General features: G+C 42.3%; 1 protein-coding gene across 1 annotated transcript in view; it reads left to right on the top strand.

Annotated features, from left to right (window-relative positions):
• Positions 1-5988: 5988 nt before the first annotated feature.
• SHANK2 (SH3 and multiple ankyrin repeat domains 2) overlaps positions 5989-23224 on the top strand; it is a 336358-nt gene continuing 319122 nt past the window's right edge. Inside the window, 1 exon segment of the mRNA XM_032692371.1 lies at positions 5989-6030. The gene's annotated coding sequence lies outside the window, so the exon portion shown is untranslated.

The following is a 23224-nucleotide window of genomic DNA, read 5'->3' as shown; positions in this document are numbered from 1 at the left end:
TCAGAGCCAAGACACTGAAGTCCCAGCTGTCCTCTTGGATGTCATAGGACATTAACTTTGCCCATATCTTCTATATGAAAAATTCAAGGACTCCAATTAGACCAAATATATGAATCCTTCAGAAATCAAATGATAGCTCAAGCAGAGGGTAGGGAAACAGATGCTGTCAGTGGCAGGAGGGGATGAGCAGGTTTGCCAGGTCCCAGTTTTGAGAAACACTCCTGGTCTTATAGAAGGATGCAAAATGACCTCAAAAGGCTCTTGCTGATTAGTGGCAATGCTTTTCCCAGTCCCAAATTTGATGGCATATATGAGCTTACATTTATTAAGTATAAGCACTTCCCAGGCATTTGCAATGATTTTCTGCAGTGCCTCCAAACTACAGTGCAACTTTGGTATTTCATCTCTAGCCACAGTTGGTTGGTTTAGAAGAATTAAACTGAAAAAAGTAGCAGCTGAATTTAGGTAGGCAGGCTTGAAAACTGGCCATATGCAGCATTATTCCCGCACACCTTTTCCAGGTGTCTTGCTGTAAATTAGAATTAAAAGCTGATGAAGATACACCTGAGAGTCAGGGCCATCTGACAGATTCTTTCACTGGCTGTGACTGGGTTATTTGTGTTTCATTCTACAGCACTCATGCTTTTCCCCTGCTGGTAGGTCCAGAAAATATAATTTTTAGTTTCTTCAGGTTGATTATCGCCTGTCTCTCTTCCAGCTTTTCTCTTTTCCCTCACATTGTGCTTTTCTGTCTCAACTGAGATTATTCAAGTTTTCAGTTTAGCTTATGGATTTCTCAGCTGCTGCAGCCCCTGCGTTACTTCTTAGACTCTCCAGTTAGAAATATCCCTCTTTCTCACTGTGGGCTGCTCACAGCTGGTGGCCAAAAAACTTTCTGAGTAGTTTGCATCTTGGAAATAACGCTTCTCCTCCTTGCACTGTATTCCTGGAGTGGGTGGTCCTGTAGGACATGTGTCAGGTGAGGTGTCTGTCAGATATCTGGGATGCGAGGAAGGCGGAGGGCTGGGAGCTGTGGTGCTCCTTCTGCAGCTCAGCCCGAAGAAGACAAAGTGAATTATGCAAGAGACTTGATCAAATTTCTTTCTTAAGTTTCAGTGGCAGACTTCAGTTTCACAGCTCCTGAGGTCACACTGTTCTGTTTGAGAGTCTGAGGAGCATTTGCAGTGTAACAGAACTATGAGTTTCCAGAGAAGCCCCTCAGAGCCCCAACGTGACGTAGGTTTTCCCATCGAACTAGTTTCTCATTAATTAAAAAAGTATTCACCCTAGATAGCGTGAACTCTTTGAGGAGGATAGTATTTATCTTCAGCCTTTAATCCCTTTTTTTTTTTGACCTTTGCTTATTTCTTCCATGTTAGTTATTCATGTCTCCTGCATATCCGAAGCATCTTTGCTGGAACCTGCAGGAGGATCATTGCTCTATTTTCTAACTTCTCTATCTTGTCCTAATCAAAAATGTAAATACATGCATAGTGATTTGCATGTCATTAACTTCCAAAAAACACTGTCATGCTAAAATCAATGTTTTTTGGAATCGAATTTTCCTGCCTGCCTGAGAATTAGCACCTGGAATTCATGAACCAAGAACTCTGAAAATATGAACTGCTTTCAGCACTGCTGTTTACCTTCTTTTTTTCAGTTCGTCCAGTGAAGAACATTAATAGAAAAATAGGGTGGTGGTGATTTTTCTTACCAGTTTCTTTCTTCAGTCTTCACACCTCAGCAGAAAGTTTCATTGCTTTTTTTAAAATTTAACAATGAGTAAAGTTAGCATGGCATAAACTCATTGTACACTCATTTTTCACTGAACTCATTGTGACAATTTCTGAACACAGCATCTAACACATACCGGGAATTTATGGGAAAATACTTGTGAACGAGAACTTGGAGATTTCAAGGAATACAGGGAAACCAGGAGAAGATAATGTCATTGGGGCAGGGCTGGCAGTGAAGCTGCCCCTGAATTTCGGTTTCCTTGTCACAGAGCTTTGTGTATGAGCTAAAAGATCAGTCTGGGAGCCTGTGTGGAGCAATCAGCAGACAAGGATACGACACGGGCGCTTTGCCAGCAGTTTACATGAGTGGCTTTGCTCGTGACAGGGTTGCTGAGAATAAGAATTCCTGGGTTTTCACATGTGGAGGTGATTGCCACTGACATCTCAGGGATGCTGAGTGTGTGGGTTTGACAGAGTCGCTCTATCTTTAATAATAAGCAGATGAGATTTAATTCCTGTTAAAAACCCGAGGTCTGAAGTGAGCCTTTGATATGCTTCACTTGCCCAGGACTCTGGGCTTGTTTTAATAGGCTGCCTTCAAGTCAGTGAGTCTGTAAGCCAGCTCAGGGTTACTCTGGATCAGATGCCAGAGCCTATAAGGGCTCTCCCTCTCTGAAAGCTCTCACAGTCTTTGAAGACAGGATTATTAGCAGTGCTGGAAATGCCCTGTGCTGCTGGAGTGTGTTATATTGTCGTTAGAAATGCACATTCTGCACCCCTGGGTAGCAAACAGAAAGGGCCACTGCTATTGATAATTCAGTGTAGCAATTTTAAAGTGTCTTTTCTTTCAGGAAGGAGGGGAAAACAGTGTGCGACAGTTCTCTTGGTGCAAATAAAAGATATACTTCTAAACGGTGAGATAAAATGTAAGGCAAACTGTGAATCAGATTTTAGTTCCAACTGTTTTTGAAAAACCATCTTGCTTTCTATGCTGGAACACTTTTAGCTGTGTGATGTCTGAGAAATGGCAGCTGTATTTCACACTCAGCATTGTTTCTAATGAATTTCTGTATTAAAAGGTGTTTGATCTCTCACTTAGAAAAACACAAACAAACCATTTTTTAAGCAACCATCTAAGTCTTTAGAAATCAGCTGTGTCTCTGATGGAAAGAAGCACAACATGTTCACTCTTGAGCATGTGTTCTCTTCTTGTAGCATGTGGGAATGTGCACTGGGAGCATCCTGTGAGGATCTTGACAGCTGTGCATGGTTGAGCAATAGGATGTTTAGTTAGGGAATGCTCAACTATGCAAGAAGTGATGTGCCAGCAACCTTCTTAGAGGCACCAGGGCCTTCATAATTAAATAAAAGAGGCCAGTGGCTATTGTCCTTCCCCAAGGCCAAATGGCACAGCACAGCTCCCTCCATGTGCCTGAGATCATTCCCTTCCAAAACAGGGTGGCAGTGACTAGACTGGCTCCTTCCAAAAAGGAGTGGCAGTGACCAGACTGTCTGTGGGGGATGGAACTGGGGGTCTCTGAGTTGTGCCCATTCATTCACTGTCTGGAATGAACAGGCAAAAAACCATTCCACTGAGAGTGCAGGCAATTAAACCACATAAACAATCTCTGACCTGTTTTGTTTATTAGTGAATCTGTAGCTGTGATGTTTGGGACCTATGGCATCATCCCTCTGAAATTATTATTGCACTTGCATGTAGAAGAGGTGGTCATGTATAATTGGCTTAAACCATTTCATTCCTGTGTTTAGACTGTAAATATCTCTGCTTTAGGTTTTGGTAACACCCTGATACTTCACTTTGTACACCAGCTCATCATTGCAATTTCACATTCATAGTGCATGAGTGCTTTTATTTAATTAAAATTTACTGACAAAATATCAACAGAGCGAGTTCTTGACAAAATGTGAGAATTGTAATGAGGGTGCAGTTGTTATGGAAATACAGTTCTGGGACTAGCATCCTTTCAATTACAAACAGAGGATATTTGTCTGAGGGAGTTTTGGAAGTGAACCTCAGGAAAACAGTTAGTTAAACAGTATTTTTATATTCAACACAGAAACCAGTTAGTTAAATGGTCTTTTTATGTTCAACACTGAGCTTCTGAAGCTATGAAAACAGTAGTTTAAGCTTCAAATTTAATCACCAGAGTGTAACAGAGAATATGTTAAATAGTCTTTAATCTAAATGATTATCAAGATACTCCTCCTTTAAGTTATGCTGTCATTTCAGTATATATTTTAATCATCCAACCATTCCAGTGAATTTCACCTGTGGATGTAAGAAGAGACTTTGTATCTTGAATAGTTTGTGACTTCTGCAGATCATCCTTTCTCATTGTTGTATCTCAGGAGTTCAATTTTTTCATTAAGCTGTAAAAGTTGCAGTCAGTCAATTTTCCAACTGAAGTTCTATGATGTTGACTTAAGTGTGAAAGATTCTCCCCTTCCTGAGAAACATTTTGAAGGTGTTGTCTCAGAATTTTTTAGTAAGAAATCTGGACCAATTGTCTTAGTAGCTTGAGGTGTCACTTGATGTGTTATACAGCAACTCCAATCTAATTTTTAACCAAAAAGCAGGCTTCAATTAGACAAGGCATATAATTAAAGAATTTGAGATCAGACTTTTCTGGGTACAAAAAGGTGCTTTCGGAATGAGAAAAGCCTGTGCTCAGATCCCATGAACCTCTGGTAAATGAGGGCTGATCACAGAAACTGTGATGTGCAGTAGGTTGGTAGTGAATTTTGCTGATGTCCTTTGTAGGTGTATTTTGAAAGCAGCTTTTCCACTGAAAGAGAGTGATGTGAACAGGGTGTGTCACTGGAAACCATGCTGTGTTTTGGTTAAGTGACATTTTGATTAAAATTGTTGTATACTAACACTTTTCCATTTGATGAAAAATGGAGTGTAATAAAACTTGTGCCCCTTGCCAGCATCTGGGTTACTCCCAGCTGTCTCTACAGCTTCCATATCAGAAGGAAGAGGAAATTTTAAACTGGCAGGTAACTGACCTGTGGAAATCTTCCACTGGCCTTTTAGACCAGCTGCTTTCCACTAAAATTCCCCTTCCAGCATGCCATGGCTGTAGGAAACTCAGTAATTTGGCCAGTTATTTTAGTGCACATACTTGTAGCCATTATTTCTGACAATAGATCTTTATGTACATTATATATGATTCTGGCTGGATGAAACATTATGTCTCTCTTCAATGTTATCTATCCAATTAGACAATATTCTTATAGGACATGACTTTGCTGTAGTATATTGTTATTAGCTTTGTTATTGAACATTACTTTAATAAGACTGCAGAATGATGCTGCCATCAGTGCAGTGGACTGTGCAATGTCTGTCTTCTCCAGGAAATATTAAGATAGGATTTTCTGAAGCATATTATAGCCTGAAAAACATAAACAAGATGATACCTGTTTCTACTACTGCCACTCACACATCCTTTGTTACCTGCTGTCTCTTCTTAGGAGTAATAAAAAGAAATGTGTCTGTTGCCCAATTAATTTTTTTACCTTGATTTGTGGGGGGGGGTTGTATTTTTTTTCAGTAAGAATATATTGTATTAACTCCCAGAAGCTGGAATTTCTGTGGGAGCAACAGAAGTTGCTATGTATCCAAAGACCTTAATTGAGCTCATTGCCCCTCTCCTATCCTGTTCAGATTATATCTGAAAAAAGATGAAAAGTTTGAAATGGAATGGAAATTTTTTTTGGTAGAAGAGCTTGTCTATCTGTCTACTGCAGGGAATAGCAGGTTATAAGCATGTAATTCCTGCTGGGACCAGCAAGATGTGTCAGCTGTGGGTTCCTCAGGGGAGGGATCTGGGTGAGAACTCAACGAAGAGACACAGTTTGGGTTTTTTCACTCCTTGTTATAATAGTGAAGCAGAACCAGGAACCAGGACAAAACTATGGCCTGCACTGAATGGCTTGCAGGGCTTTACTGCTTTAAAACACATTTAATTTAGGGTTGTTTATGTTTTACGTGACTTCAGTGGTTTAAGTGGTGGACAGAGAATGGTCCTTCTGGAGGACCTTCTTTCCAGATGGCTCAGTCACCTTGGCAAGGGTGAAACCTGCTGGGGAAGCCAAGAGCCCTCAGAAATGTAACGCTTTTCCTGATTTTTGCTTTCAGCCCTGTTACATCCACCTGGATCCACTCTCTCCCCATTGGAAAGTCCAAGACCACCAGGACAGAGAAGGGGTCTGCAGACTTGCCCCTGTGGGCACCGGCCACTGTACAGACCACTCCCCTTGTGGGCACAAGGTAAGGTCATCCAGGGGGCAGAGAGGCTTCTCACAGGAGGGAAAAGCAATCTCAGGATCAGCACTGAACATCCCTCCTGGCCTTTCACCCCACAGAAGTTGTCTTGCACCCATGGACCCTGTTTTTCCTCTGTTTTCTTTCCCTTGGCTGTAAGTAGGAGGTACCCCAGTGTTGTCCTCCGTGTGGTTACACCATGTGAGGGACAAGAGCTGGTGACAGAGGCAGCTGTCCCTCTCCTCCTGCAGTCTGACCTTAGTTTTGAGGCTTCCTAAGCCTCCCACTGCTGCTGACACTCGTTGCATTCCATCTTTATGGTTTGTCCTCTCATGTCTGCCAGCTCCCCACCTTGGAACCCAGGTGTTGTCTATGGCAATCTGTGTTATCTGGGCTGTTATCTGTGGCAAATACCACAAGCATGACCTGCAAAACTCAACTGAACCCACCTTTTTTCATGTGCTGAAAAAGTGTTATAGAAGAAAAAACATGCTACTTTTTTTTTTTTTTTAATATGCTCCTGCTGCCTGAACTAGAAAAGTGTGCATCACCTTACCATTGGCATACTTTTTAGCTTTTTACTCTTTAGTAGTGAAGATGACCCTAAATAAATATTTGGAAATGTTATCATGGAACAACTTTTGACAAACCGTGCTTTTTACTCTGGTTTTTCCACTTTTACAGTTGGGTTTGAAAAGTAATGTTTTTGTGTCACTGTGAATGCCACTTGTCAGTCAAGTAAAATGAGTGTGCAGAATAAAGCCATGTGAAATTTTTAGACATTTTAGCATTTTTCTTATGCTTCAAAGCAGAAAAGAGAAAAAGGAACCTTTTTTAAAGCTCAACTGAAAACTTAAAGATTTTGTTGAAATTTTCTCTTCTGTGGTAATCCACCTGTTTGATATGACTTTTGTCAACAAAGCTGGACTAAAACTTTGAGGATTACTTTGAAACCTTCCTCACATGAGACTTCAGATTGACTAAGAAGGTATAAAATTTCATGAAATTAAACTCATCAAACTACTTATTGCTTCCCTTTTTGCAAAGTTCCCTTACTTGCCAAACTAGATGGGACAAAAATACAGTGCCGGTTACTCTGAATGCAGGAGCTTAGCTCTTGGTAGAAAATGTGTATGGACTTTTTTTTGGTACAGTTTACTCATGCTTATGTTTTTTATTCAGAGTGACAGAATGTTGTGCAGTACAAAATGACATGTGTAGTAATATATTCATTATACTGATATTTATTGATACCTAAGAGTCTATAATTTTAAACCTAAACTGGAAATAATGTCCTGCTGAGATCCTCAGATATCAACATTTCCTTACTGGTCATCTGGAAGTGTGAAATGGTCCTGTGAAGTGTAGTCTAATTAATGGATTTTGGTAATTTATACTGCATATCAGTGTAATCATTACCCCAAGCCTTACTCTACCATGTTGTTGCAATTTTTGGTTTTATTTGTTTCCCTCTTAGCATTTGGCTATAGTTGAACTGTTTATAAAATTACTGTTCAGTATTTCAGCTTCTCTCCAGTCAACTCTTACTTTGAAAATTGCTTTTTCATGTCTCTCATTCTTTTTTAAAATTAAAATCCTGCTTGAACCAGATGGTAGTTTTAGCTTTTCACTTTTGAACTTGGATTTTTTTCCCCTTTTATTTTTTTTGTAAGCAGTCTATTCTATTTTAATCTCTCACTAAGTAACTACAGATTGTAATATTTTCAAAAGTTTGTAGAATGAGAAGTACCAGATAATAATTCAACTGGTGACCCAAAAAGTGAACAAGATTACTTGTTTTCTAGACCTTAATTTATATGCCAGTTGATTGAGATAAGGACTTCAGACCTCCATATTACATCTTTGCTTGAGAAATACAGACACTCTGCAGTGGTGGAATCAGATCCACAGATTCAAACCAACAAGAAAATGAAGGGAAATATGAAAATGAACAAATATTAATTTAAATCCTTCTTTAGACCTTTTTCCACTATGTCTGTGGAGTCACATCAGTGGGAAAACTTGGGTCCCCTTGGGTACTCGTAGCTGATGCAAGTTCCTGATTTCCTAAACATCTTATGTTTCAGTGTGCTCAGTTCACACAGATTAATTTTATCAGTTTCTCACAAACTATAGACAAATGCTGCATTGATAGTTGCAAATCTATACAAAAATGCTTGTGCTTCAGAACACCTGGTGGTGTTAAACAGGTTCTGTAGGGAACAGAGGGTTTGCCTTGAAACCTGTCTGCCTTAAATGTAAACTAAAAATGGAATGTAAAAAACCCAAACCAAACCAGAGCTGGAGAAAGTAATCAGTATATACAATCCTGCTGTAATAAAATATGGGCATCATTTTGCTGGTTCAAACCATGGCAATGTTCCGTATAAATGAATTAATAAAATCCCATGAGATATTTGAATACTATCATGCATTTAGAAAAACAGTCATGTAACCACTGAAGTGAGTTTATTAGGTAACCAGAAATACTGGCTGAAGGAAAACCCAACAATTTTTACATTTGTGGTTCATACAAGTAAGACATACCTGTTGGCTTATACCTAAGTGTATTTTATCTTGCTTAGGGACAGAGAGTGAACTAAACACCTTCTTGATGTCTTTTTGGATCCTAATCTGCCTGACATTTGGTCTGACTGAAGTGGTCAGTTAAAAACTTTCAGGTAAATTGTTTATGAAACTGAGAAAGTGTAATTGAATTTATATTTTCCTGAAGAAATTTCTTCTCTGAATGTTAACCCTATTTTTTTCTACTGATGACAATCAGTTAATAATTGCCTCCAAAATTTCTACATTACTTTACTTGTGTTTGAGGACAACCAAAAATCACTTGTTTATTAGTGTAAAGCATTTTGCTAAAAGAACATGTAGTTCTGCCCAGAGAGGGTGTAAATTCCTGCTCTGATTTCTGGATGTGGATCATTTAATTAATGGGCCGTCTGATAATGTGGTCACACCTTTAATTCAGGCTTTCTTAAAAAGGACAGAGTGTAACAAATTCCTGGCAGCCTCACTGAATTATAACACTTTCAGAAGAGTCACTAAGCCAGTTAAGAAATATCCAAGGTGCACTGATCAGTTGTTTAGTCAGTTAATGCCAACAGGATGTCGGTGTTCCCTGGCTGGGAACATTCCCAGATGGTGGGATCGGTGGTATTGTCACTTCTGGCAATATATAAAACTCACTGGAACTCTTGAAATTACCTTTCTATGTGTTTCTCTTCCATTGTGAAAGAATGTGTTGACCCAAGGACTGTTCAGTGAGGTCTCCTAAACATCATCATTAAGGTGGTGCTTAGATTTCTGTAAAGAAAAGAGTGTGGTGGCCTAAGGACTGTTGTGAAAAGGTTGAAAAGAAATCTGTTTCAAACGATCCCAAAATCAGGCATTAGTAAGGTACAAGGTTTTTGTGTCCTACGTTTAAACTCTGTATGAGAGCAGGATGCAGAAGAGTTTCTGCTTGCTGACTTTTTTTTTAGTTCCACCGAAGTAAATGTTATTTCAGTTCTGCTGGCATACTCCTGAAAAGAAGCTGCAAAGGGAAAAAACAAGAAAAGCTCTGACTTTACCTGCTCTGTGTTTCATTTCCTATTTCTTTGTTTGCATTCCAGAGATTGCTGTTGTAAATGTCACTGGTGGCCATAGGATAAGGGAAGTGTAACCGAGCAGAGCCTTTGGTGAAAGTTTTCTCCCTTTCTCAGCACAAATTAAATAGGCAATGAAAAGCAGAGGTTGTAAAATCCTTCAGGCCAGGCAAGGCTGGCAAGGGGAAGGACAGGGCAGTTGTCACTCGGGGCTGGGTGTGGGTGGAAAGAATAGGACTGGTTCCCTGGCAGAAGGACTCAAAGAGAAATGAAGCTGCAAGTCAAAACATTTATCATCCTTCAGTCTTTTTGGGCTTATTCTGACTTAAACTGTGCAAGGAGAAAAGGTGGTGTGAGCTCTAGGACACTGGTTGAAGGGATTGTCACAATCCTGTCCCTTAATAATCAACAATTCAAGTGTGTTGTAAGTGTAGGGTTGAACAGAGGTGATGAGTGTTGTAATACGGTGTCAGGTTATATAGGTTTGAGATGACAAGGAAAATAATTTATTTGAGGTTTGAGAGAAGTATAGACAAAACTTTGGAAGTCACATCAGAACCATGGAATGACAACATTCTGATACCACTGTGTGGTCCCTCTGCAGCAAAAGGCCACACAGGGTTGTCAGTAACATTGTTTAAAGCAGTTTATAAAGAGCAGTCAATGTGAGTGAAAGTTGTTCTGTTTTTTTGAAAGTCTGTATTGGATGAGTTATGTGATGCTTGAGGAAAGACTTGTGGCCTCTGGGTGTTGCAGTTTCAGGGGGTTTGTTTAAAGCGCAGTCGTGTAGCCTGTGTGCAGAACAGTTCCTTGGTGAACTCAGGTTGGTACATGATTTGGTTTTGCAGGGTTTTGGGTGCCTGTGTGTCAGCTCTGCCCTGGGAGGCGTGGATTGCATATCAATATCTGCTGTTTCAGGATATACAAGTTTAATTTCAAAGAATGCTTTAAAAAATTTTCAGAGATCTACATTGTGTTAGGCATGAACAAGTATATCCTGGGAAGAGAACTGAGGGCATAGTTTTTCTTCTGTGTAAAAAATTAGTGTGACTTAATTCTTAACCAGTGTATATCTCTGCATCTCATGAAGGATGTCGTGAAGTTGGATGAGATACAAAGGGAGAATAAAGGAGCCGTGACTTCAGTTTGGAGAGGAGAAGGCTGAGTGCAAAAGAATGGAGGTTTTCAAAACCATGAAGATGGTGGATTAAGTTGGGAACTGTTGTTCATTGAGTTCTGCAACGCGAGAGCTGAAAATTGAATTTTTTAGTTGAAATTGGTAAATTGGTTTAAAACAGATAAAGTACATTTTTGTACTGTATGGGCTTTGTTGAGTGTGACTACCAAAATGAAACTTATGAAGAGGGTTAGAGTTTTCTTGGAACAATGCAAAAAGATTTCCACTAATGCTCTCTGAGTAGGACTGGGTTAAACCAAGACCACTACACCTTTATACTGTTGAACTGGGGAGTGTGTCGACCTCAGCCTTGCAGTTCGTTGCTCAGGGTGGTAAAAAAACCTAATCAAAGCTGGCAACAAAGCACTGTCAGCATGATGGTTGTTGGAAGGCACTAAGGAATTGAGTTTCATTTGGAGAGAATAGAAATTGATTTTTTTTTGCCCTCTATGAAGCCATGCCTGGATGGTTAGCAGGTTTTCAGAGCTTCTAGCAACTCCAAAAGTAAACCTTAGTGCACCCCTTAATAGAAAATATTGCATTTCACCTGGGACTTGGACTGATAATGTTGTGTTTTAATCTATTCAAAATATTGTTTGCAAATTGAATGATAGATAATGAGCAGAAATATCCAATTTGCTAATTAAGTTGCTAACAGGTTATTACCAACTGATTCTGTTTGCCCTTAGTGACGATACATATTTTGGGTTACTTGCTATTGTCAATATTAATGAGGCACAGAAGATACTCATCTGATCTGTCCTCTGAAGGGTCTTCCAGTTTTTCTGGGATTTGTGATGTTGCAGTGTTCATAACAGCAATAAGAAAGTATAATCATATGACTTGTTGGAGCTGAGATGCTGTGTGACATCCCCTCACACCACACGGCTGTCGAGGAGGGTGGAGGTGGGAGACGGAGACACACAGACAAGACTTACGGTGCCAGGTATGGCCAAACTGGACCCTTTCAAGACAGGGTAAAAGTAGGGCCAGGACCTGCATTTCACATATTTCTGACATGATTTAATATCTTTGATTTTGTTCTTTATTTCTTTCCTAATATTCTTGTGTAAAACTGACATTTGCAAAATACTGTCTTTTTTGAATGGCATTAATTAGCTCAATTTCAATTGCTGTGTGTTTAGGATTGGTTTTGCCCCTGTCACTTCATATTAATCAACTTTATATTCTATCTTCTGTTTTCTTACCCAATCATCACTTTCTCCTGCTGCTCCCTGCTGCCAGCTTCTTTCCTCCCTTTGGATTTCTCCTAGGCCCTGTTGAAAGTTAAGCTGGAAACACTCAGACAGTGATGTAAGTTTTGGTATTTGATGCAGCTCCGCAGACAACTCATGGTTCTTTCCCTGGAGGAGGTAGCGTTTGGGAATCCCCAAGCTCAGAATGGTTATAGTACTCTGTGCATTAACGCCAATAGTGGCTTTTACAGCTATTTTGTACCTTCCTGCTTTTATTTATTTATTTCACATAACCAGAAAAGCGCACGCTGTCACCTGGAGGTTAAAGAATTGCTTAGAGGAAGCCAGATACATCTTTCAGCAAATGAGTGGTTTATATTTCACACTCACCAATGTGCTCTTTGCAGTTCCACTACTTTTTTTTTTCCTTTTTGTTTTCCTTTCCCCTCCTCACCCACCCCCCTCCCCGTGGTGCACCTTGGAATTGTATCTCGGGTCAGGGTGACATTGTGTAGCATTAGCTTTGCTTAATTCCTGACAGACACACACCTTGTCTTTTCAGGACGAGGAAGGGAAGTGTTTCTGACTGAGGCTGCATATGAATAAAAATACTGTTTTTCAAGGTAACAGTCACTCAAACAGAAGCTGCAACTATATGAATATTTCAATTCACTTAACAGTCTTTGGGGCATATTAACATTTATTTTTTCAGCATGGAATGCCAGTTCTCCACACAGCAATCTACATATTTGTAGGGCTGGTCTAGTGATCTTAGCAGCTGAGTGTCTTCTTATAAGTGTGTATGGCTTTTTCAATACCTTAATTTTGGGGGATAAATTTTCTTAGTATTGTATTATTTCATAGTATTTATGGTGTTAAGCAAACTGCTTTGTGGATAACAAAACTAGGTCATATGTTTAGGACAAGACTGATTAACGTGTTTATTGGCTGAGAAAACCAGGGAAGGGAACTATTGTGGAAAATTGGTTAGAAATGCGAGGACATATGAACATGGCTAGGGCCATGGACGAGCTGCTAAAGTACAAAACGCAGTCCAGCTAGGCCCGTGAGAACTCTGAGATAGCAGGGCCATGAGAAAGCAGCAATGTCCTTGGGCATTCTAAATTGGGCTGAAAAACAGGAGCCTGGCATTAACAAAACAAAGACCCTTAACGAGCCACCTGTGTAAACAATGAAAGGCAATTGAGATGATATCACCACCTAACTGTGTACCAATAAGGAGCCTAATCTTGTAATATTCATGAGCCCATTATAGAGTGTATATTAAGCTACTGTCAATTTTCAATAAACGAAGTCCCTGGATTCTTACATTAAGGTGTCCGGAGTTTCCCGTCGCGACAAATTTTTGGCGCCCGAGTACAGGGACCAAGGGGGGTCCCTAGGGAATCAAGTCGGATTTCCTGGGTTAGGAGTCAAGTCGGACTCCCGAGAGCCAAGTCGGGTTCTCGCAGCCACGGTCGGACGTAGTGTTTCGGTCGGTCTTGCTGTGCAGCACAAGTAGGCGAAAGGGTTGGACGAAAAGAGCTCAAACCTGCCGCTGCCGAACGCCTCTCTTTCGAGGATTTTGGACGGCGAAGGAGTTTAGTTCCGCGTCCCACGTAGCGAAAAGAGCTCAAACCTGCCGCTGCCGAACGCCTCCCTTTCGAGGATTTTGGACGGCGAAAGAGTTTAGTTCCGCGCTTCCGGCAACTATTTAGTTGGACCCAGCGCCCGGGACGATTCCTGAAGAAGGACGCCCGCCGACAAAGCCGCAAGGAGTCTCGTGGAAAGGGCTGCACGAAGCGTGGTAACACGTTTTTTAAGTAATGGAGAGACAGGCGGCCTTATCATTGCTCCAATGCTTTTTAGAAAAGCGAGGAGTTAAAGGGTTAGATTTAAAAAGGGATTTACCGGAATTGCTTAAGGTGGGGTTTGCGAAAGGGTGTTTTGTGGACCCCAATACGGTTTTTGATGAGCGTGAATGGAAACGGTACGGGGATAAGTTGTGGGAGGATTTATTGAATGATGATAAAGTGGCTAAAAAGTTAGGCAAGCAGTGGCAAGCTGTTTCTAATGCTTTGCAACAACATAAAGCCGAGCAGCAGGCTGCTCGAGCCGCTGCGCAGCGTCTGGGAGACATCAGCAGTCCTTTCGGAGCTGAGTCTTCATGCCCGCTGCCTCCCTCGACTAATGTTGTACATATCCCGCCTGAATCCTCAAGGCAAGCTCCTATTACTCCCACTGCCCCTTCCCTAGAGTTCCCTAGCCCGTCCCCTGAGTCCCAGCAGATCTCGTCTACCGAGGCTGCGTCACCCCCCTCACCCGATACATCGAACACTGTCGCGGCAGAGCGGCGAAAGCTCTGGCAGGGCATTGCCGCAGACGCTTTGCAAGCGGGAGATAAAGAAGCGGCAGAAACTTTAACTAATGCCTTTCCGGTAGTTTATGCTCCGGCACAAGGGGGTGGAATGGTAGCGAATATCACTGCCCTTGATTGGAAGCTGCTGTCGCAATTGCGTGCTACCGTTAATGAGAGTGGAATCCAGGGTGAGCCTACCCGACAAATGTTAAATTATATCTGGGGTAGCAACTTACTTTTACCGGCAGATATTAAAGGCATTATAAAGTTAGTTCTTTCACAACACCAGCAAATGCTACATAGTGCGCACTGGCAAGCGTTTTGCCAGGAGGCCGTAGCGGTCCAGAGACCGGCAGCTGACCCTTTGCACGGGGTTACGTTAGATGAATTAATGGGCTTCGGACAGTACACCAGAATAGAAGCGCAGGCATTAATAGGGCCAGATAAGATCAGGGAGTCTATGCGCCTAGCCCGTCTCGCTCTAGATCAAATCAAAGCTCCAGGAGGAGTTCCGTCGTATATGGGGATCAAGCAGGGAAGAGATGAGCCTTTTGGATCTTTTGTAGACAGGGTTGCTAGTGCCATTCAATCAGCAGGGGTTCCTGAATATATGCACGGAGCTTTGTTAAAGCAGTGTGCGCTGCAGAACTGTAATTCTACAACTCGCAGTGTCATTATCACTCTCCCGGGTAATTGGTCAATTGAGGAGCTATTAGAGCGAATGGCGCAAATACCCCAGGGGCCTAATGCTATGTTAGTGAACGCAGTTAAGGAGCTAGGTGATAGCTTAAAGGAGCAGGCGAAGGCTACTAGCTCTCAGGTTTTAGCTGCGCTTGCGCCCTTACATGCTCCGACCGGAGCCATGCAGCGAAGCAGACCAGCAAAAAGACGCTGTTTTCGGTGTGGAGAGTACGGACACTTGCGAAGAGAGTGCCAGTCCGGTCCGGTGTGGTGTTCTCGCTGCCAGCAAAACACGCATGTTCCTGCTATGTGCTGGCGTGAGTCGGGAAACGGGAAAGCCAGCGCGAAGGGGTCTCGCGCCAAGACACAAGTGACGGCTCCAACCACTCACAGCTTCCCGGCTCAGACCTCACACTGCATCCCGCAACCAGAGGGAGCCTCGGCCTGGACCTGGCAACCGCAATAGACTGCACCCTAATAGACCAGCGTCCTCAGAGAATACCGACAGGAGTACGCGGACCAGTATTAATTGACGGCAAACCAGTGGGAGCGTTGTTAATAGGTCGATCCTCGTCCACGATGGCTGGATTAACTGTTTTAGTGGGACTGATTGATGCCGATTACACTGGAGAAATATCAGTCATGGTTAATACTCTGTTTCCACCCTTGCATATACCAGCCAGATCTCGTATCGCACAACTGATACCGCTCCCTCAGATCGCTTCTGGACCATCAGATAAGCCCGAACGAGGAGATCAGGGCTTCGGATCTACTGGTGCATCAGCTCTGCTAACAATAGATTTGACCAGACGACCACAAAAAGCTATTCAGCTCCAATGGAATTCTCAAACTGTACATTTGATTGCTCTTTTAGATTCGGGAGCTGACCTCAGCATCGTTGCAGCTCGCGAGTGGCCAACATCGTGGCCCTTGGTGAATTCAGGAGCATCAGTTGCAGGAGTGGGTGGTCTGACTCTGGCAAAAAGGTCCCCTCCGATATCTGTCACGCTGGATACAATGACTGTGAACTGTGCAGTGTCTGTTCTTCCCCTACCTGATGGAGTACAAGCTTTAATAGGGAGAGACATTCTCGCTCAGATGGGGATGGTTCTGACCAACGAACCGGGATCCCCTTTAGCATGACGGCCATTGTCTGGACTTTCCCGATCCCGCTCCAGTGGAAGTCAGAAACACCAGTGTGGGTAGAGCAATGGCCCTTAAAAAGGGAAAGTCTTTTACAGGCACATGCATTGGTGTCAGAGCAGTTGCAACAAGGACACTTGCGTTTGTCAACTAGCCCGTGGAATACCCCTATTTTTGTGATCAGGAAGAAGTCTGGGAGGTACAGGTTGTTACATGATTTACGTGCAGTAAATGCCCAGATGCATGCGATGGGGGCATTACAACCAGGACTGCCAAATCCAGCTATGATCCCACAAAATTGGTTCCTGTTGATAATCGATCTTAAGGACTGCTTCTTCACTATTGCATTACATGAGCAGGACTGTAAGCGTTTTGCATTCACTGTTCCTGCTATAAACAAAGAAGGACCAGCGCAACGCTATGAGTGGACAGTGTTGCCTCAGGGAATGAAGAATTCTCCCACGCTCTGTCAGCTCTACGTGGATGCTGCACTACAGCCAATCAGAAAATCATGGCCCTCGACAGTTATTTACCATTACATGGATGATTTGTTGTTTGCCCAGCCGACTAAGTTTACAAAGGATCAAAAACAGCAACTGGTTAATCAGTTGCAGCAGCAAGGCTTAGTCATAGCCACTGAAAAAATTCAAGAATCCAGTCCCTGGCATTATTTAGGGTGGCAAATCACGGACTCTGTCATTCGACCTCAGAAATTGTCCATCAATATAGAGATTGCCACCTTGCACGATGCTCAGAGACTCTTAGGAGACTTACAGTGGCTGCGTCCAGTAGTGGGAATACCTAATGAGTGGCTAGAACCCCTCAGACCGCTATTAAAGGGTACAGACCCTTCAACAGCAGTGATTGTCACCCCGGAACAGCGAAACCTCTTGCATCAGATTGCGGCCAGTATTGCTGATCATGTCACACATCGACGGATAGAGGGTGTACCTGTCAATCTTACTATCTTGGCAGGAGAGAAGCATTTTATGGGAGCCCTCACGCAGCAAAAAATAAAAACGGGGGACAAACAAAAGCGGTTTGCAACATCAGCTAAGGAGCAACAAATTGTATTGGAATGGCTGACAACATCTTTGCAACCACGCAGAACAGTCCAGGAAAAGATTCGGACTTTATCAGAGCTCATCATAAAAGGCAGAAGCCGGATTGTGCAAGCGACCGGGTCAGAACCACATGAGATACAAGTGCCAATAAGACAGGAGGACTTGGACTGGTATTTAGTCCATTCTCCCGAGCTGCAAGGAGCGCTACTTGTGTCAGATGCCATCATCAACATCCGTCCTTTGCAGTCACCGACGCTAGCCTGGATGGCTAACCAGGCGTGGCTGCAAATTCCAAAGCAATCTGCGACACCGCTTCAGAATGCAGTCACCGTATTCACTGACGCTGGAAAAAGATCGCAGCGTGCCGTAGCCACCTGGAAGCACGAAGGGCGATGGCATCAACACTTCCTGGATGCTCAATTAAAGGACTCTTTGCAAACATTAGAGCTCGCAGCTGTTGTGTGGGCATTGTCTCACTGGCTAGGTCAAGCACTTAATGTGGTTACAGACTCGATGTATGTTGCAGGAGTGGCTAATCGGATTGAAGATGCTAGCATTAGAGAAGTTAAGAATGCCAGACTCATGCAACTACTACAGCAACTTCACAAAGCTATTGCTTGCCGGTCAGCCAGATATGCTGTGTTGCACATCAGAAGTCATCAATGGAATATAGGACTGGGAGAAGGAAATGCTAGAGCAGATCGTCTAGTGTCAACAGTAACAGAAGCACCTATATCTCCTTTCCTGAGAGCACGTGAGGCTCACGCTGTGTATCACCAAAATGCAAAAGGTCTCAGTCACTCCTATGGACTGTCAATCGAAGATGCCAGAGCGATAGTGAAAGCATGCCCTATTTGCAGTCAGCAAAATAAAGGAGTAGGCCTCGGAGTGGGAGTTAATCCCAAAGGACTAAAAGCTAATGAGTTGTGGCAGATGGATGTCACACATGTTCCTGCTTTTGGTCGACTGAAATACATGCATGTGTCAATTGACACCTACAGTCACTTTGTATGGGCTACACTGCAACCAGGAGAGAAAGTCCAAGATGTGAAGCGTCATCTGACAGATTGCTTTGCTGTCATGGGCGTCCCTAAAACGCTGAAAACAGATAATGGGCCTGCTTATGTGAGCAAGATTCTGGGACAATTCTTGCAGCAGTGGGACATAAAGCATGTTACGGGCATAGCTCATTCGCCTACTGGACAAGCTATAGTAGAGCGAATGAATGGAACAATCAAAAGCTACCTTGAGAAATACAGAGACATCAGAGATGCCCGAGAAAGAGTCAGCAAAACTCTTTTTGTCCTTAATCATCTGTGTATTTTCGGGGATGATTCAGTGCCTCCTATCGTCAAACATAATCAGAAAGAGCAGGTGTCAAAAGGACCACCCATGAGGGTTCATTATCGGAATCCTAAAACCGGGATGTGGGAAGGTCCAGCAGAAGTCATCTTTATAGGGCGAGGCTACTTCTGTGTGTCTACTTCTACAGGTACCCTGTGGGTTCCCAGTCGTTGGGTCAAGCCAGCGGTTGAGAGTCCTGAAGGGCGGAGAGGAGAGACACCTGCGGTGCCTGCAGCCCCACCTAACCTCGGACCACCACCTCCAGCCTCTTCAACACCTGATTCCCCTGCACCTGCTGATGAGGGAGACACTGGAGCAGCATCTGAATTAGCTGAGTAACTGTACACAGAGGAACTGCAAGACTTACGTGCCCAGACTTGATTTACTGTTTTTATGTATTGGGATAGCAAAAATGTTAAGATCTCTGTTTATTTCATTGTACAGCTGTGTAATAAGTTTTCTTCTTTTCAGAGGTATGATTGCCAATGTTGAAGCTCTTCCCACCATTGACCCTCGAAAAAACATGTGGGTCACCTGGGCAAATCAAACAGGACAATCATCCTTTTGTTTGTCTTTAGCATCTGCCTCAGATCCTTTTCGCACTTGTTTATTTGGTATGCCTTTTAGTTCAGTGTATAAGTTGAACTTAGTGTTTACTGGTTGGGTTTCATCGTCGTGTGAGAGTGAAACAGTTATCTCTAATACATCTGCGTGCATTATAAAAACTCTCAATACCTCTTTACCCCAGAGTCCCCAGGAGTTAGACTTAATGGGATCACTGTCTGTACGTAATACAAGTGATAATGGGACTCAAACTTGTTTTATGCTGGGAACATTTCATTCTAGGTTAAGTGCACAACAAAGCCATGATTTGTCTAGATGGACTAATGTCACTTCACGTACCCCAGGGTTTAACTATAAAAATGTAGGAGACTATTGTGGCACTAACAGTACTAACAACCAAAGCCTTGGAGCATATGGAGCTGAAGTCAAACCTTCCTCGCCAGGTATTTGGGTTAACAACACTGCCCGTGCCTTACCACCAGGTGTATTTCTTATTTGTGGTGACAGAGCTTGGCATGGCATTCCTGTGCGTGCCTTCGGAGGACCCTGCTATTTAGGGTCACTCACGCTGTTATCCCCATCCTTTTTACAACTTGTTAATCTAACTTCATCACGCAGACAAAAGAGGAGCCTAAGCCAACTTTCCTCAGATTGTGATGACAAGGTAGAGCTATGGGGTAAGACAGCTACTGTCTTTGGATCTATTGTCCCAGGTGTAGGCACAGCACAAGCATTAACATCTGTTCGCAAACTTGCATGTTGGGCTGTCAAACAATCAAATGTCACCACCCGAGTAATAGCAGAACTTGCACAGGACGTTAGTAGTTTACGTCATGCTGTCTTACAAAATCGAGCTGCTATTGATTTTCTGTTGCTGGCACAAGGCCATGGCTGTAAGGACTTCGACGGTATGTGCTGTTTTAATCTTTCAGATCATAGTAACTCCATACATAAACAACTGCAATGGTTAACAGATCACACAAAGAAAGTGACAGTAGCAACTAGTCCTATAGATTCATGGCTTCAATCTATCTTTGGTTCTATGTCTGAATGGGCTCTAAGTTGTATTAAGGAAGGCCTCCGATGGGTATTGACAGTTATTGTAATCTTGGTAATAGCTCGTGTTGCCTTTTCTTGTATTACCAGGCGCATAAATGCTACGACAAGGAAAGCATTGTTGGCCCAAAATAAAAACGGGGGAAATATTGTGGAAAATTGGTTAGAAATGCGAGGACATATGAACATGGCTAGGGCCATGGACGAGCTGCTAAAGTACAAAACGCAGTCCAGCTAGGCCCGTGAGAACTCTGAGATAGCAGGGCCATGAGAAAGCAGCAATGTCCTTGGGCATTCTAAATTGGGCTGAAAAACAGGAGCCTGGCATTAACAAAACAAAGACCCTTAACGAGCCACCTGTGTAAACAATGAAAGGCAATTGAGATGATATCACCACCTAACTGTGTACCAATAAGGAGCCTAATCTTGTAATATTCATGAGCCCATTATAGAGTGTATATTAAGCTACTGTCAATTTTCAATAAACGAAGTCCCTGGATTCTTACATTAAGGTGTCCGGAGTTTCCCGTCGCGACAGGGAACAAACTGTTACTAGAAGAAACTCAGGACAAAGGGCAGAGTGACCCATATTTGAAAGCTGGAGAAAAATGTATGTGCTTCCTTTAATTGTATTTACACTTTATATATTCTACACAGAGCCAAGTTTGAAAAAATTGAAGACCTTAAATTACATTGACGCTGTGAGTAAGGATAAGTGCTGAATAAATCCCCTGTGGAAAGAATAGTTGATATTCTATTCAATAGATCTTTACTGGAAAATCCAAACAAATAAATTGATGCCTGGTGTAACTCTGTTTCCTGCAATATGTTATGTGAGCAAGGAATTTATATCCTTGGCTCAGATGCTTTGTTGATATTAATAAATGAAGTTCCACTAATGTGTTAAATACTTTTATGGTGATTCAGGGAAGGGAGAGCGCTTTTCACTTCTCCACAGAACCCAAGTCATCAACCTTAAATTCAATATTTGGATAATAAATGGGCCAAGTCATTATGTGTGGTATACATATAACTAGGAAAAAGCCAAACTAGGCTTTTTTTGAGAAAACGATTGCAATCCACTTGGAGGTAGAACTACACAGCAGGGAGATGGATGGGAACAAAGCGGCCTGACAGAACCCAGAGCCAGTACAACAAACAGCCTTATTACAGAGAGTAAAACCACTGCATCACTGGCACACCAGTACAGATCTTATGTCTTAGGACTGGACATGTCATGCAAACACAGGTGACACTCTCAGAGATGATGTGTTTTGTGAGGGGCAGTCAACATGACACTGCTATGGCTCATGGATGCTCAGCTGGAGACAGCTCAAGTCAAGTGTCCTTTCCATAAAATGTCAGGAGCTGCCTTCTTAGGGGCTTCTTTTCCTGCTGTAATTCTTCTGTAATGAAAATTTCCGTGTATTTTCAGCAAAGGTAAATAAGCGTTGCATAATTTGGTTGATTGGCATGGGGTTTTATTTGCCTGGCTTGAGAACTCCAGTAGGATTTGTGTACATCTGTCAATTTTATTCTCTTTTCTCCCATCCCTTTATCAGAGATGTGTTTGGCTGGGAGCAGTGACTTCCCTGGGGGTGGTGGGTAGTTAACGTGACTCAAAATTTATACCTGATTTTTTTAAACTCGGATTGTGATCTTAATGCATTGCTTGCATGTGCTTAAATGTGCAGAAAAGGCTTATGAATTTCTAAGTTGTGGAAGCTTTTATATTCTTCCATTTGTTGTGCTTCCAGTTTCATTGAACCTTGGTTGTTGCTATAAGGGAAAGAAGAGAATCCTGTCTGAACTATTCATTTAAAAGACTATGCAATGTCAGTACAGATGCCTCAAATCTGCTCCCACTCTACATATCTGCTACTTTAAAGCACATAAACTGGTTGTAATATGAGCCTAATCTTATTAAATATTTTCCAGTGTATATGGAGATAATCCCATTCAGCTCAAAAATTCATGGGAATGTTTTGGTACTTGCTGTGTCTACTTTAAGTTTCTGTAAACTGTGCTCGTGTTATGAGGTTCATGTTTCCTTGTGGTTTTATTTCCTCACTGGTTCCCTTCCAGCTCACCACAAGTAAATCCAGGGCTGGATTAGGAATCTATGTCCCAGATCTTATTGGAGTCTTCCTGAAATCTGCTACAAGGAAAGCCTCACACCCTACACCTTTAAAGGGCATCCTTCCCTGTACTGTCTCAATGGAATAAAGAAAATGTACCCCTGGTGATATGGGAGAAGCTGAACAACCCGTATTTTGAGAGGCAACATGTCACTCATAGAGTCAGAACGGCCAAAACAACACAGATATCAGGCGTAGTCCAGGTGTAAGGTGATCAGGAAGCTGTTTATTGCTCTCAAGTGTTTCTTTTATACTCTTTGTACACTATCGTGCCACAACACAATTGGTCAAAAGTCTCAAGCATAAAACACTGTATATACTTTAATTGGTAATACAGAAGACACTGCACACACTCTTATTGGTGACACTGAAGACACTGTGCATGCCGTGACATGCTATTGGTGACACTATACACATTTTGATTGGTGACCTTTGGTCTGGGCTGCATTATGTTTGTTCTGTCTGGCATTACAGTAAATATTTCCTAAAAGTTGTTTAAATTCCTCGTCACTAATTGCCAGGTTGCTGACAGCTTCTCTGTCAACCCCGACAGCAACACACATAATTTTTTGTGTTTTTCACTTTCTGTTGCTTATTTTCCTTGTAATTCTCTCCATGAAGAGACTGCTGTGCACCATCAGATTAATTAAGCCTGATGAGTTTCTTGAGATCACATGTCTACAGCTCTTAACCTTTGTGGCTTGTTGTGTTCATGGTGACTTACTTGCTAAACCTTAATGAAATTTTAAATTAGCACCTATGTTTTCTTTATTATTGAGATGATTGTCATGGTATTTTTACTAAGAACAGTTTAATCTTCCACGACAGGTTGGTATAATTATTTGAAAAGTATTTGACATATATTACACTTTATCG

This window comes from Chiroxiphia lanceolata, chromosome 6 (genome assembly GCF_009829145.1).
Source record: "Chiroxiphia lanceolata isolate bChiLan1 chromosome 6, bChiLan1.pri, whole genome shotgun sequence".
In the NCBI taxonomy this organism is placed as follows: domain Eukaryota; kingdom Metazoa; phylum Chordata; class Aves; order Passeriformes; family Pipridae; genus Chiroxiphia; species Chiroxiphia lanceolata.
This window is presented reverse-complemented; position numbering and strand designations above follow the sequence as displayed.